The following is a 15,558-nucleotide window of genomic DNA, read 5'->3' as shown; positions in this document are numbered from 1 at the left end:
AATCTGTGTCAGACTTTCTGCACTAAATCCTTCACTTTGCAAGTTTTCCATAACTTCAACTTCTATTTTTTTTTAACTTCTACTTTACTAATATTCTCTTCTACATTCCCTCTTTGTGATCTTATTTTTTATTGTGAAATTTTCCATATCTGGATGTCTTTGTTTGTATTTATTTTCAGATATCTTTGGGGCAGCCTTTTATATGTTGATTAATTTGGTGTTCTCCTTTGCATAAATATTGCACCACATCAAATCTCTCTTTCTTTCATATGTCAATATTTCTTTTTTATATCTTTCAAAAGTGTCTAGATTTTGTTCTTTATATTTTCACACTTCTTCAGTTGTTTCTTTTTCCAAATGGGCCCAAGTTTTCTTTGTCTATATAATGTTTTAAATTAAACTGTCGTATTAATGAACACAATTTTTTATTTGAAACTTCTGACAGTTTTTCTTGTGGAAGTATTTTTCTTTCTCTTATTTGTCTCTTAATTTTTTTGTATATCTTCTGTCTGGAATTTCTAGGATTCTTGCATAATAATCATGGATCCTGGATTCACTCCCATGCATACAGCACACTGGGCAATAAGCACCCTTCAGCAATTGTTGTTCTGTAGCAGGTGTGGGTTTTACAAGATAGGGTTGCTAGCCCGAGGCCCAACCCTGATTAGAGGCTACACCACACACTCACATCTAGGGCCAATTTAGAGTGTCCAATCCACCTATTGCATGTCTTTTGAACATGGGAGGAAACCAAAGCACCTACAGGAAATGCAAATGATTGCAAGGAGGACATGCAGACTCCACCCCAGCTGAGAATTAAACCAGAGAACTTCTTGCTGTGAGGTGACAATGCTAACTGCTACACCACTGTACCATCTCTTGCATATTAAGAACAATACATCATTTCTTTCTTATCCTCAATATTCCACTCTATCATATTTATGGCCCTTTATTGGCCTATCAATTTTTGCGAGTTTTGTGGACTACTACTTTCTTCTACAACAGGGGCCATCCTCCTCCTGGGCCTGGTCTAGTCCAGTTGTATGGATGTTTCTGTGGCTTGAGGATTCTATACTGTCATTTTTTTCCAGTCCTGGAAACAGTGTGCTTAGCAGGATTGGACATTTTTTTTTATACTGGGTCTTGTGCATCCAGTTTTTTTTATTTTTTAACCTGCTTATGTCTTTGATATATGCTATATAAAATACAGTCTATACATCAATGCTGTCTTGATGAGATGTAGCAAAAAATAGGGTCCACCTTGTGAAGGTACTCACCAAGACTTAAGAATGAATTAAATTCCAGTAATGTTACTTTCCTTTGTTTGCTGATTTATCATCTCTCTGTTTATGTTATTATGTGGACTTTGTACTTAGCTGTTAGGTTTTTTATATATTTAAGCAATGATTATCCAGCTGTGGTGTTTAGTTTATTGGTTTCAACATTTGTAAGACATGCACTTACAATACTGAAGTATCTTGCAGATGTGTTAGTTGGGCAAAATTAATGGTTCATTAAAACAACTTTTGCAATTGCTGCTGTTGTGAGAAAAACATTAGATTTTTACATTTAGAAGCCCTTAGACTAACATGACTTCACTGTTCAGCATAGCTGAGAATCCATGTTTCTGACCAATAATTTGTAATTCACAAGTGCATTGAAATTACTAGTCCTGGATTTACGCTGTACACCTACCAGAAATAACCAAAGGAAAGCTCACATAGTGTCGCATGACCCAGCAATAACAGAAGTGCCTTCCTTGTCAATGTCCTGAAGAAGTCCCAACACTGACAGGGACAAAAGTGCTCAACCATAGTTGTTTACTTATTAATAAACTTTTTACTAGGACATACCATGGTACTTCTGTTGCTGTTGGGTCATCCAACACTACGTGAGCTTCCCTTTGGTTATTGGTGTCTTTTGGCTGCACAATCACACACTTCTTATTCTTGTTCATCTATCTGGAATGCTTAATAATTTCCCCTAGCTTTTCTGTCCTTTGCGGTTGATGTAGGATATTCATTGCTAGTAACTGATTGTAATGTTGAATATAGATCTCTATTACCGATGTATGTAGTATAACATGACTATACTGTTAATTCCTCAATCGTCTTGGTGAATTAACAGTAATAACTATCTTGCATTGTATTTCAATATGAGATGGGAAATGGTAATTATCAAATTTATGTAAATTTAACAAAAGCTCTACTATTAGGCAGCATTTGTCTTTGTGTTATGCTCAATGTGGGGGTGCATTCCTTTCATATCATTTTTCTGCCATCTTTATACCCCATTCCATGACATCCATTTAATGACATGGCACAATTATTTCTAACACTTCTAATTTGTGGACTTCATCCATTGTCATCCCTTCCACCAAATCCTATCTAGTATACTAGGTTGCATAGATTCATCCTTCAAAATGTAAAGCTTGTCTGTCACCCTCTTGTTCTCCCACATACAGCTTCTGTATCCAATTACTACATTATCCACATTATTTCCTTTTACCTCCTCTGGTTAAAGTTGACCTTTCCATATCTTTCTGTATTTCAGGTTCAAGAAAAACAAATCCAGATTATGATAAACCTATTTGTAACCATCTTAAACAATCATGTATATTAATTCTGTATTAGCTTGCAATAATAATAATATATCATCTTTATTTTCCCCATGGTATGATGCTAAAACAATACTAGTACCTACTTTTACCCCCATTACCATCATATGTCTGCCAAACTCATCCTTGCTGTCCTGAGCAACCTGTCACCTTAGTGATTATGTTATGGTCCTGTCTTGAGAACCTGTCACCATAGTGATTATTTAATGGTCCTATCCTGAGAAGCCTGTCACCATAGTGATTATTTAATGGTCCTATCTGGAGAAGCCTGTTACCATAGTAATTATTTAATGGTATTCCTTTTCATTGTCCTTCTTTAGCATAAGACTCCTAATCATAGATCCCACTTCCGTAGAACATCCAGATTATTTTATTGTTAGTTTTAGCTCTTGTAACATAACTATATCTCAAGCTTCTCTTTTGTATTTTATCAAATCTATCTACTACTTTATTGGATTTTCTACACCTCTTCCATTCTGAATCACTGTCTTATGCTTAACTTTGTCATTGTCTTTACAATTTCTCATCTATTACACCCACTCCCACAACTTTGTCCTGGAACAAGACATAAAAGAGTCTCAAAAAGAATTAAAAGTCTCTCCAATATCCTTACCCAGGAAAAAAAGAAAAAGAAAAACATCTGCCATCTGTAAGTAGAGTGGTTTCAATGTGGGGTGGAGAACTAAAGCACACAAACAAGGGCAAATACTTCATCATATTGTAAATGTTACTGATCTGGTGCAATTTTAGTTTTAGTTTTAAGAATAGACTAACTTTTTCCTGAAAGTCCATCAAAATGGTCATCAGTGTCTTGGAATCTGCTAGTTGTAAAGTTGACTTTTAATGTCAATAATAATCTTGTAGTGATGAAAACTGCTTGTTCTAAGATTTCTACAAAGTAAGCATTGCTGTCCTAAGCTAGGCATGCATGCAACATTTAATTGAATCTCTAATAACAGGCAAAGAATAACTGACTCAAACTATATCCAAAAAGTCTCAAAGTAAAGCATGGAAAGGTTTGAAATCAGGATACCTGGTCTAATAATTAAGGCATCACTAAGACATTGGGGCCAGGGAATTAAAGGGGTTGAAATGGATCACAATGGCATCATTGTCAGATTATGGGCATGAATAAACTTTGAAGTCCATCACAGAGTTCTGAGGGTCATGCTCCAGAAAGACCCAAACTATCCTGACCTGTGTAATCCATTTATTAGAATAGCAGGTGCAGGTTATAGGACAATATGTGGAGTCAGTACCCAAATTGTCTAAATTGATTTATGCTGGGAGACATCAACTATCCCTTCATTAACTGGGAAACCTACATCACTGCCTCAGAAAAATATGCACATGGAATCCTGTACTTCATTACTGCCAGCTTACTAGACCATCTAGTTCAAGTCCTAACTTAGGGTTCAGAAATAATGGACCCGGGTCTCAAAAATATAGCCATACTATACTCAGTGTTTATAGTTACCAAATTACTGGTCAAATATGAATGTCATTCTGTAATCCTTACTATGGTAGTAAAGCATGACACCACAAAATCCTTTGTGTCTTTAGAAACTACTCTAAGTAAAGGTGAGCCATCTAACTGATGACCTGAGAAATGTAAGTCTGTTCCTCAACTTGATGACTCCATCTTGCTCATAGCCAAGTTAGAGTATAATTTGTATGTCCACCTGAAAGCATGAACTTAAGCATCTGCATCCATAAGACATAAATGCAATGCCAAGTTTAGGAATAAACTCCATTTGCTAGAACTGTAGTATAAGCAAATGAATAAGAAAGAGGAAGAAACTCATAGCCTATAAAAGCAAACTCAATACCTATTATTGAGGGATGAACTCAAAAAGATCAACAAAGTACTCAGAAGCAAATTCAAAGCCTCATAAACTATCAACTGAGAATTGCCACCTCTACTGAAGACAACCACAAAGCCTTCTTCAACTGTGTCAGAAACTTTAGAGGAAATGCCCAGCAATGTTCAGAGCTAATAAAAACAAGAATTAGAAGAAGAGGAAGAATAACAACAGCAGCAACAAGCTTTACTCATCCCTGACTCTATTATGGGTGAATGGATGGGCAGTTGCGTGCACTTTGAGTCTGGCCCCCAAGTCCTCACTGAATGAGGTTGAGACTAAGTATAAATGATTAATTTCAATGGATACCTACAATGTGTGTATTGTGGCTAGGCTACTAATGGTCTTCAGGATCAACAGCATAATATTAACCAGTGAATCTAAGAACCTATTTGCCATAAACACAGTAAATAATAAACTAACAAAATAATCATTTCAGACAAATTAATGAATGGATATAAATGAATGCATGAATGAATGAAAACAACTGACTAAATAAATAAATACTTCCATTACTAAAGAGATGTGTCATTTGATTTTATATGTTCATTTGTTTAGTGGGTAAATTAACTTATTCAAAGATCAGTTTAGACATAATGTAAATTGAAATAATTCAAAATATAAGAAAATGTAGATTATGTCAATGCACTAACAGTGTATTTGTTCATCATTGCTCAGTACAGGTCCAAAAAAAAAAAAAACACTTTTTATCAATAACAAAGACCAGGCATGGCACTAAGCAAGACATATACAATTGCATAATATTATAGACAATAATTACATGCATGCTGTATTTGTTGGCTATACACTGATCCACAGCTTAATTTCACCTCTTCCCATGTAAAAGAAGAAACTAAGACATAAGAGTTATCAATTTTGCCAGCTTGAGGTTCATAAGTTCATAGGACTATACTAGGCTATTGGCCAGAGTTCCTTATAAGCCTAGCGAAGAATTTCACCCATGTTCACTTACTGGCTAGAAAGTACACTGCATGGATGCTAGCAAAGAAGGGTGTTAGAGAACATGAAAGAAAACCAACCAAAAAAAGGTGAAGAAAAAACACTGGGAAGAATCCTGCAGCTGTTCAGCAAAAAGCATTTCATGCTCCAGCTCCAGTACAAGAGATGGCTTCCAATAATTTAGAAGAAAAAAAAATCAAAATAAATAAATGTATTCAGAGCTGATTAAAATGAATGAAACAATGAGATAGCATATACACTGAAATGACATAAGGCTGGAAAAATAGAAGACAATTTTACCTAGCTGTTCAGATGAACTGATAGAACTACAAAAGTCAGAGGGTGAAATGAAGAAAAGGATGGCTGAGTATGATACTGATCAAGAAACATGTTTTAAAAAAAAAGTGATATAGGTGGAAGACAGAACATGCAAGTAATACCAGAAAAACTGGAGTGAACAGACTGTATTAATTTTATGAAAGCATAAACAAGCAACTAATCTTGTAGTACATGACAGGACTTCTTAACTGAAAAGGTACATTGAGTGTATGCTCCATACCTGGCCATGAAAAAGCAGCCAAGACCTGTATTAGTAAAGAAACAGTCATGCCAGCAGAAAGAGTTGATCCTGACAAAATTGCAGCAAAAGGTAAAAATATTAAAATTAGTGACAGTATAGTGTCTGTTCTTATGTTTTTATGTTTTCATGGAAATCATCTGTCTGCAGATGTAAGCAGTTAATCTGGAGAGTCCTAGCATAGAAAAATATAAAATTCAAAAGTATAAGGGCAAGCAGTTCAGTAAAATAAAAGTTTGAAATTTTTGGAACAGAACAATAGCTTCTTATCAAAATAGCTACACTATCTATGTCATTTTGTGTAAATGGCATTGAATTACATTAAGAAATGCAGAATGCAAATAATTATGTAGATTACACATTTGGAAAGAAATAAACAAATGCATTTGATAAAGGATTTTAGGGTAGGTATTAGTTAGAATATCAAAGATAAAGAAAATGGGGTAATTATGCTAATTGATAGAAAAGCTTCAATAGTGATAGATGAAAGAAAAATTATAATAACTATAGATTTGTGGTAGTAATGGGCTACTGAAAATGGAGGGGGATTGCTGCTATTATGGAGCTTAAGAAAATTTTGGGAAAAATAATCATTTTTTAGCAGGGAATATTACCTATAGGTAGGACATGGAACTTGATTTTCAATAGTGAGGATGTGTCTGGGAGACCTAGGAGGGAAAATATAACTAACAATGGTAGATTTCTGAAGAAATTTATGAAATATGTTGGTATGGAAGACATTAATTCAATAGTAGGAACTTGGAAAGAATTTACATATTATTCCCCAAGATAAAATAACTGGGCTAGACTAGGTAGAAATTAATTTTACAGGAATATGTGCATTTAATTGAAAGCTTCAACACACATCCAATAACTATTTCAGAGCATGTACCAATTAAAAACTACCCCCCGGATTCATGAAGCTCGGCGCAAGGCCGGTGTAAGGCCTGCGCCGGCCGTGCGGCGTATAAATGGTGTAGTAGCGCCATATGCATATTAATGAAGGTGTGCCGCTACCACATCCACGTGCATAGGACACGTGCGCCAGTGCATGGGGCATTACTAAGCTGCACCCGGAGGCGTGTCAATGTCGGCTGGCGATGAGCAACCTAAACTTCTGAATATTATAGCCTGCCTGCAATAGTAATCGCACCTATCAGTGTCCGTAGATAATGAAACGTATGCAAAGCATGCAAGACCGTTCCCGGCCACACAAAATGGAGAACCAAACAGAAATGCACGCAATATAATATAAGTTTCCGTCCATGGAACAAATGATATTTAAAATCGTGTGTCCGTAATGTACTGCACTGTCAGAAGTTATACCCAGTGGAAGTGAAGCGCATCATGTCAGCGCGCCGCCAATACACACGTCTAGCCCCATGGTTATGGTCACCAGCAGTCCCACAGTGGCAGTGATAGTACACAGCAGGGCAGTTGTGGCTATATAACAACCGTAAAGAAATCTGACAGTCCAAATTGTATACCAAACACACACAAACATATGTATATTAAAATGTGCTATACACATGAACAGGAATGTAACCGTCACATACACATAGGATGCTATATGCGGAACCAGGATATCCAAAAGTAGAACCCATGCATGCAAATGCAATACACAACAACCCCAGTATAGCACATAACTCGCACCCATGTCCGAATGTCCACCAAATCCAGCTACCAGCCTTGCGCATCCGTACACCTGCACATAGCGAGTATTCCCCATATGTAGTAGGAAGTATCGTCCTAGGCAGTGTCCGGATTGCAAATATGTATCCCACGATTGTAAACATCCCATCACAGGTAAGTAAATCCAAATTCCCGCGCGTTAATGTTACGGCAAAATGTGTGTTCATCCTGCGTGGGATAAGTAACCTGTTGAAACCTCAGAGTTGTTTACACGCCACGGTGTCCATTACTATACACATCTGGACAAAACATGTATGTGTAGTCACAGTACTGTTCAGTTTCTACACAGACATGCAATTCATACTACACAGGATGGAACAGCTGTCCACCATGCAGGTCACCCCACTAGGGTTGCCACCTGTTCAGATGGCCAAGGTGGGACATCCCTTGTAGAAATGTGAGAATTTGCAGGATAAAACATACCCCCGGCCAGTGCAAAGGACAGAATTACACGTGTATGCCAAGATAAAAGCTTATGCCATAGCATTTGAATAGCTTATGCTATCCCAAATAATAGTTATGTGTTCCAGATACAAAATGCCTGTATCATGCAACTAGTACAGAAAATAAGAAATATATTATTGTCTTAAAAATCACAGGACATTTGCCATGTCTTAGGTGTCGTCGCAGGATACAACTGTCCAAAGTGGGACCTCCCCTTGCAAAGAGGAACAAGTGGTAACCCTACTCCCTACTGAATTATCAACAGTATATATTCAACTCAATCACATACCGACACCACCTCTCAACCTATTACAGCAACAAAACCTGGACAAAGCCTAAAAGGATGGGTGGACAAATAGGGACAGATGTAATTACTGCTCTCATAAGCTTCGAAAGTTCACTGAATAATAGTATGTACATAAGCAGGAAATGTTGTGAAGGATGTGGGGTAGTCCCCAGTATTACAGAGGTCCGTACATATATACTGTAACAAACCGACACATATGTTGACTGTACTACTGCATACCCGTAGTTAATTCATAGTTACGTCATGTGCAAAATAATAACCCTCGTAAGAATGAATACAGGAAATAGTCAAATGTGAATGGGAACACCACTCACCGTGGATTATGTATCGTAACCACCCACACCCATATTATGTATTGCCAACATCATAAGCTGCTGACAGGTGCCCAAACACCTGTGTCTGTAAACAGATTAAATGTTTAAAATGGACAATCCCTGTCCATGTGCTTTGTCTGACATTTGAACACGGTCAGGGCAGTTCCATTCACCAGTCGGACAAGCCTAAACCCAGATCACCACATGAACACCCTGACAATTAAAGACCTGTATGTGTCAGAAATATAAGCCTTTGGGTTCTGAATATCCCTGCAGTGATGAAATATGCAGCTTGGGTCCAGAGCAGTAGGGAATAGGGAATGTGTAACATGTAGTACCGCATTTTTCCCAGCAGGAGAATGGATGCCTGTGATGTAAGTGAAGCGGTGAGGCATATGTTAATGTAGCTATGTACTATGGGTATGCATATAAATGAGTCAGAACACCAAACGTATACTGGTTACAGCATCCGGCCAACGTGAATGTAGTCCCAGCTGAACAACGACTACAGCACATATAATGTGAAAGTGTAATGAATGCGTCTGTGCTGTACAGACAGTTAAATATGTAAAGGTGAACGTGTATTTCGCAAACGTCCGTTAACCGGATTACAGGTAATTATTGGTACTGTCACAAGTAATAAAGCCCACGTAAGCACAAAGACTTAGTAAACATATGTAACCCACAATAAGGATATGTATGCGCGCGTAACCCACAATAAGGAAATGCAAGTGCGCCTGTGCGTGTGTGATCCGCTCACAGCATAGTAAATGAATGCTGTTTCCCCCAAGTTAGCTATACATGGCTCAAACCCATTAACCTCGTAAAGTATGAAACCAGACAAAGCCATGCAAACTACCGGTACAAATAGGGACAAACCCCAGATATGTGCCAGAACAAACATAGAAAGTGGATAGAATAACGGGTGTGTCAGTAGCATGGATTCTCTGAAGGGTATGCAGTCGTAACCTGAACTGCTTGCCAGAAATCCCCACCGTAAGTCTCAAATGAAATGCCACTACATTGCCAGATAGACACAGGTTTATGTAAAACACAGCGAAGATAAAGGGGCAAGCAGCTGTACACTCTGCGACAATCTGTATAGTGGAAAGGTATGGTATGGATATAGATATATGTGTATACACATAATCCACAGACATAAACCAAAGCAAGTTATGAAATGAGGATTGTACATGTATATATGTATACACAACAGACTTATGTCCCGTAGATATGACATATGTACATAAATAGGTGACGTTATATCTAATATGGGTAGACAAACAGACATGCAGGAAAGGTGAATAAACTGCAGCATTCAAAAACATTGGCCAGAAAGTGACAGTCCAGCAAGTTCTACACTTTAAACATGCAGATAGGTGTCCATTGCAGGACTCCATAAATAGAAATACGTAGTGTCAACCAACATTGACGCAAAAGAAGTGACCGCAGCAAATACGAAATAGCTGTACATGCAACAGTATCAGGTGCAAGGGTGATGACACATGTGTCGATAGAATGTATGACGTACGAACTGATATCCGGAGAGTGGGGAGTGCATATAAGTGTCTCCACACTTCAGTAACGCACACATTAAACATGTGTAATGGGTACTGTAGAGGGTTGTCAGGTATGGGAATCATGGGTATGCAGAAATGGGCCTAGGTGTTGTTTGGCAGGGATTTCGTAGGCCCGCCCCTTGGGAGTGATGTGGGTATAGCACATGCCTATATTCTCAATAATGGGGCAAACCATCCACTGGATATTGCGGAAACCATTTTGGCAATATGTTGGGCCCTATATCAGTGTCATGTAGGCGATTATCATGGATGGACATGCGTACGACCAAGATGGTACCCATAACTGGCAAACTGTCAGAATAACACAGCTGCACTAAGGCATAGTACATGAAATACAAATAGGGACTATATTATATATACCCCAGACAAAGTCAGAACGTTGTGAGAATACTGGCATACCCATGAATACGGATGTTATGAGTGTTACTAATCATGTAATGGAAATGTCAGTCACTATTATCTACCGCACAGTCCGTAATGCCTTGCCAGCAATTTACCAGAAAGGCACATCACTATGACAAATGTAACAAGGTCAAACGTCAGGGCATTTACCCATAATGTGTACAGGTTAGGGGTATGAAGGTAACCTGCCCAAAATACATGTACAGAACTAGTGATACTAGGTGGACAGGTGAGAAGAAAGACATCAGGACAAATGAGAAAACATGTACAAGTCACACGCATGTACACCGACAAATGTGAATGACAACGTATGCCCTGTGAATGTCAATGTGGAAGGTTAATAGACACAAACATAATGTGTCCCTCAGGGTGTCATGCAGTGTCACCGTAACAATGTCCAGTCCCCCAGACACGTACGTGAGCTCTGCCACTGACGGAAAGTGCAAATACCGACGCACACATACGGTACATGATAGACCAATTAGTGTGGATAAGCAGCTGTTGGCCTGTGTGAGGAATACAACTGTCTGGGTGGGTGTGTCCTGCAATATAAATGTAATGGCATGTGGCCTGTGATGCCGCCATACAGTGTGTGTATTGGTGTCAGAAAGTTGATATTTTGTTACAGACACATACTCCGCAACTGTACAGATTTACGATGAATGTGTAGAGTTCTGCCTCATATGTTTGGTGTGTTCCACGTAACAGTAACATTCTGGCACTTCCATGATAACTGAAGACATGAAATAATGACAAACATGTGCGTAAGACACCAAATAAGACAGAAAAGCCATACTAATGCAAAACCTATTATTGTGTCAACTATTTACGTTTGTAAGAGCAACATGTCAATACTGCCCCTATGTGTCCCACTATCAGATAAGGCCTTGTCCAGCAACTTGCTCTAGGAGGTGGAGTGGTATGAACAGAAACAGATACATGTGTGAGGAAACAGCAATATCGACTGCAAGATAACGCAGAAGGTATGAAATGCGCTGCAGTAGGACATGCAGTACTGTCCGCAGGTATGTGCTGACATGTCAAATGACACAGCAGTCTACATGAAGAACCTTTAGGGCTGTCACCTTTACAGATGATGATACTGGGACATACCCACAGCCATGCACACAGCACAAATAGACATACACGCAACAAAACTAGGCCATGATACATGAAGCCTCCGGCGTGTACGAGTACAGTGAGAGTACAGCAAGGATAGATGTCTGCCAAGATATACAGCAAACACCTGTAAGGGCGTGTAACACCGCCCGTAACACGGACATTGCATGGACAATGTTGGGAGTTGCAACATACCCCATTGGTATGTGAAAGCTATGCAAATATGCGATACATGAAACAGTCAGCTGTCCATGCAAGAGCAGGGTTATGGGCAGAAAATAAATGTTATATACATATATATATATATATATATATATATATATATATATATATATATATATATATATATATATATGGAGAGAGAGAAAGAGATACAGACATACACACACACGCATGTGGCAGGGCTGGTAATTGAACCTACACATGACTACCCTATCACACTACAGCATGATGCATTTACAGAACACGCTACCGAGACTACTAAACACAGCAGACACACAGGCATTCTACTAGGTGCGTGTCAACATCCGCAAAGACAAAGATGGCAGCAAGATACATCTGTGTTGCGAAGCGTCTAAAAGCATAACCTGAGTCCCAAGGCAGACGGGAGCATGCACACACATACACACACATCTGGCAGGCCTGGGAATCGAACCTACACCTAACTACCCTATCACACTACAGCATGACACATTTACAGAACGCGTTACCAAGACTACTGAACACAGTACTCCCAGAGGCATACTTCTAGGTGGGTGACATCATCTGCAAAGGCAAAGACGCCGATAGGGAATGTATGTGTTGTGAGGCATCTAAAAGCATTACTGTGTCCCCAGGCAGCTGGAAACACACGCACACACACACACTTGGAAGGGCCAGGAGTTGAACACACACCTAACTACTCTAACACACTATAGCATTACGCATTTACAGAACGCGCTACCGAGATTACTGAACACAGCACTCTCAGAGGCATACTTCTAGGTGGGTGACATCATCCGCAAAGGCAAAGACGCCAATAGGGAATGTATGTGTTGTGAGGCATCTAAAAGTATTACTGTGTCCCCAGGCAGCTGGAAACACATGCACACACACACTTGGAAGGGCCGGGAGTTGAACACACATCTATCTACTCTAACACACTACAGCATTACGCATTTACAGAACGCGCTACCGAGATTACTGAACACAGCACTCTCAGAGGCATACTTCTATGTTGGTGACATCATCCGCAAAGGCAAAGACGCCGATAGGGAATGTATGTGTTGTGAGGCATCTAAAAGCATTACTGTGTCCCCAGGCAGCTGGAAACACACACACACACACACACACACACACACACACACACACACACACACACACACCTGGAAGGGCCAGGAGTTGAACATACACCTACCTACTCTAACACACTACAGTATTACGCATTTACAGAATGCGCTACCGGGATTACTGAACACAGCACTCCCAGAGGCATACTTCTAGGTGGGTGACATCATCCGCAAAGGCAAAGATGCCAATAGGGAATGTTTAGAGAGTGAGCGGTCTGAAAGCATATTACCATCCCAAGGTAGACGTACACAAACACGCCAGTGCTGTCAACGGGCCAACTAAATATCTACGGAGCACAACAACACTGAATAGATATGGGATGCGCCACAGACAGTACACCCTTCGAGAGAGCAACAAGTGTGTTCAATGTAGGCATCCATCGTGACATTGAAATTGGACATCTGGTGCCTGGATGACCACCATGGCTATACAGGATGTCAATGGCCATGCCCACACGCTTAGTATCACACGTCTGTTTGGAATGTACTGTGTGTCCATCTACACAATGGCATACTGGGCATGCTCAAACACTTAGCTGTTGCAAAGGGCCATCTTGCATGCACACGGAGTTTAATCATGGAGGGGCACAGTGTGGAATGTACTATGTGTCCATCTACACAACGGCGTACTGGGCATGCTCACACACTTAGCTGTTGCAAAGGGCCATTTTGCATGCACATGGAGTCTAATCACGGAGGGGTGCAGTGTGGAATGTACTGTGTGTCCATCTACACAATGGCGTACTGGGCATGCTCACACACTTAGCTGTTGCAAAGAGCCATCTTGCATGCACACGGAGTCTAATCACGGAGGGGTGCAGTGTGGAATGTACTGTGTGTCCATCTACACAACGGCGTACTGGGCATGCTCACACACTTAGCTGTTGCAAAGGGCCATCTTGCATGCACACGGAGTCTAATCATGGAGAGGCGCAGTGTGGAATGTACTGTGTGTCCATCTATACAACGGCGTACTGGGCATGCTCACACACTTAGCTGTTGCAAAGGGCAATCTTGCATGCAGATGGAGTGTACACACAGAAGGGCACAGTAAGGTATAACTGCCCTCACGCACAGGGCGGTCACACATGCAGTGACCTGTACACACACAGCTGCCATCACAGCTGTCACAGGTGCAGGTCACACGTACACACTGCAGTGTACACTGTAGCTGTCAAGTCAGCACCATGTCGTTGGTGCAGCACTACACAGCCTTACGGTCCCACAACACCATGTGACACATGACCACTGGGCTGTACAGCGGTGTACACCAGCTGTGCAGAGTACACACATACCAACAGGGTTCCAACAGGTGTTATGCATTGCAATGATACCAGTATACATGAACAGGTCGGCTCAAGACATACCATGGCCCTTACACAGCTGTGACACCTGACTGTTGCTGTACACCAATGAACACACATCTGGGTACGTCATACATGTGATTGTGTGGATGTGTGCATGGACTGCACACACAACACATACATACATGGCCTTTGATGTACCTCGTGCATAACACTGGCCTAATCAATGCTACACATGTGAATTGAAGGTGGTCCCATGTCTGTTGAATGCTCACACTACAGGGGGTAGCAGTGTTGACCGGGACACATACCCTTGTACTGGTCGCCTGTGACACCCATGATATCATACCGCAGTCCATGTGTTATGTATGTCAACACACATGTCCAACAATAGCAATGCATACAAACATGGCAACAGGAGACACATGTGACATCTGTACTGTGCATGCAGCAAACATGCATGTGCAGTGGCCGATGTCCGTAACATAGTTGCACCTACCTACGACATGCAGACGCAATGCAGACCCATCATTGACATCTGTATACGGTGACATACAAACAGCATGTATGGAGGGATGTGTGTACATAACGTGGTGAACCACCTGTCTAGATGTATGTGTGCAGGGGGTGGCTCACAGTTGTGTCACACACCATCCTATCATGCCATGTGCTAACTGTACGCTATGTCGCTATTACGTGACGGTGCTGACATAATGCATACACAGCGGTCAGGTGCTAACAACTATATGTCATATGGCACCTGTAACACCTACAACCTCCCATGTGTATATAGCAGCACATTTGCCAGATATAGCGTTGGTACACATAATGCAATCAATACTGCTGCATGTCCAGAAAACATGTCATCATATGGCTGGTGTATCATTCCCAGCACTGCCATGTGTGTCCGAATGTGTGACCAGGGATGCCACATATCGCGGGGAATATGTCCCAGTTGCTACACATCCCTGTACACCATTGTAGAGAACTGTACATATGTCAGTGTGGGAAGCATGACATTCGCCGGTGATGTGCATCACACACATCGGCTG

Source organism: Protopterus annectens, chromosome 1.part0, assembly GCF_019279795.1.
Source record: "Protopterus annectens isolate FY-2018-M chromosome 1.part0, PAN1.0, whole genome shotgun sequence".
Classification (NCBI taxonomy): Eukaryota; Metazoa; Chordata; order Ceratodontiformes; family Protopteridae; genus Protopterus; species Protopterus annectens.
Note: the sequence above shows the minus strand (reverse complement) of the source record.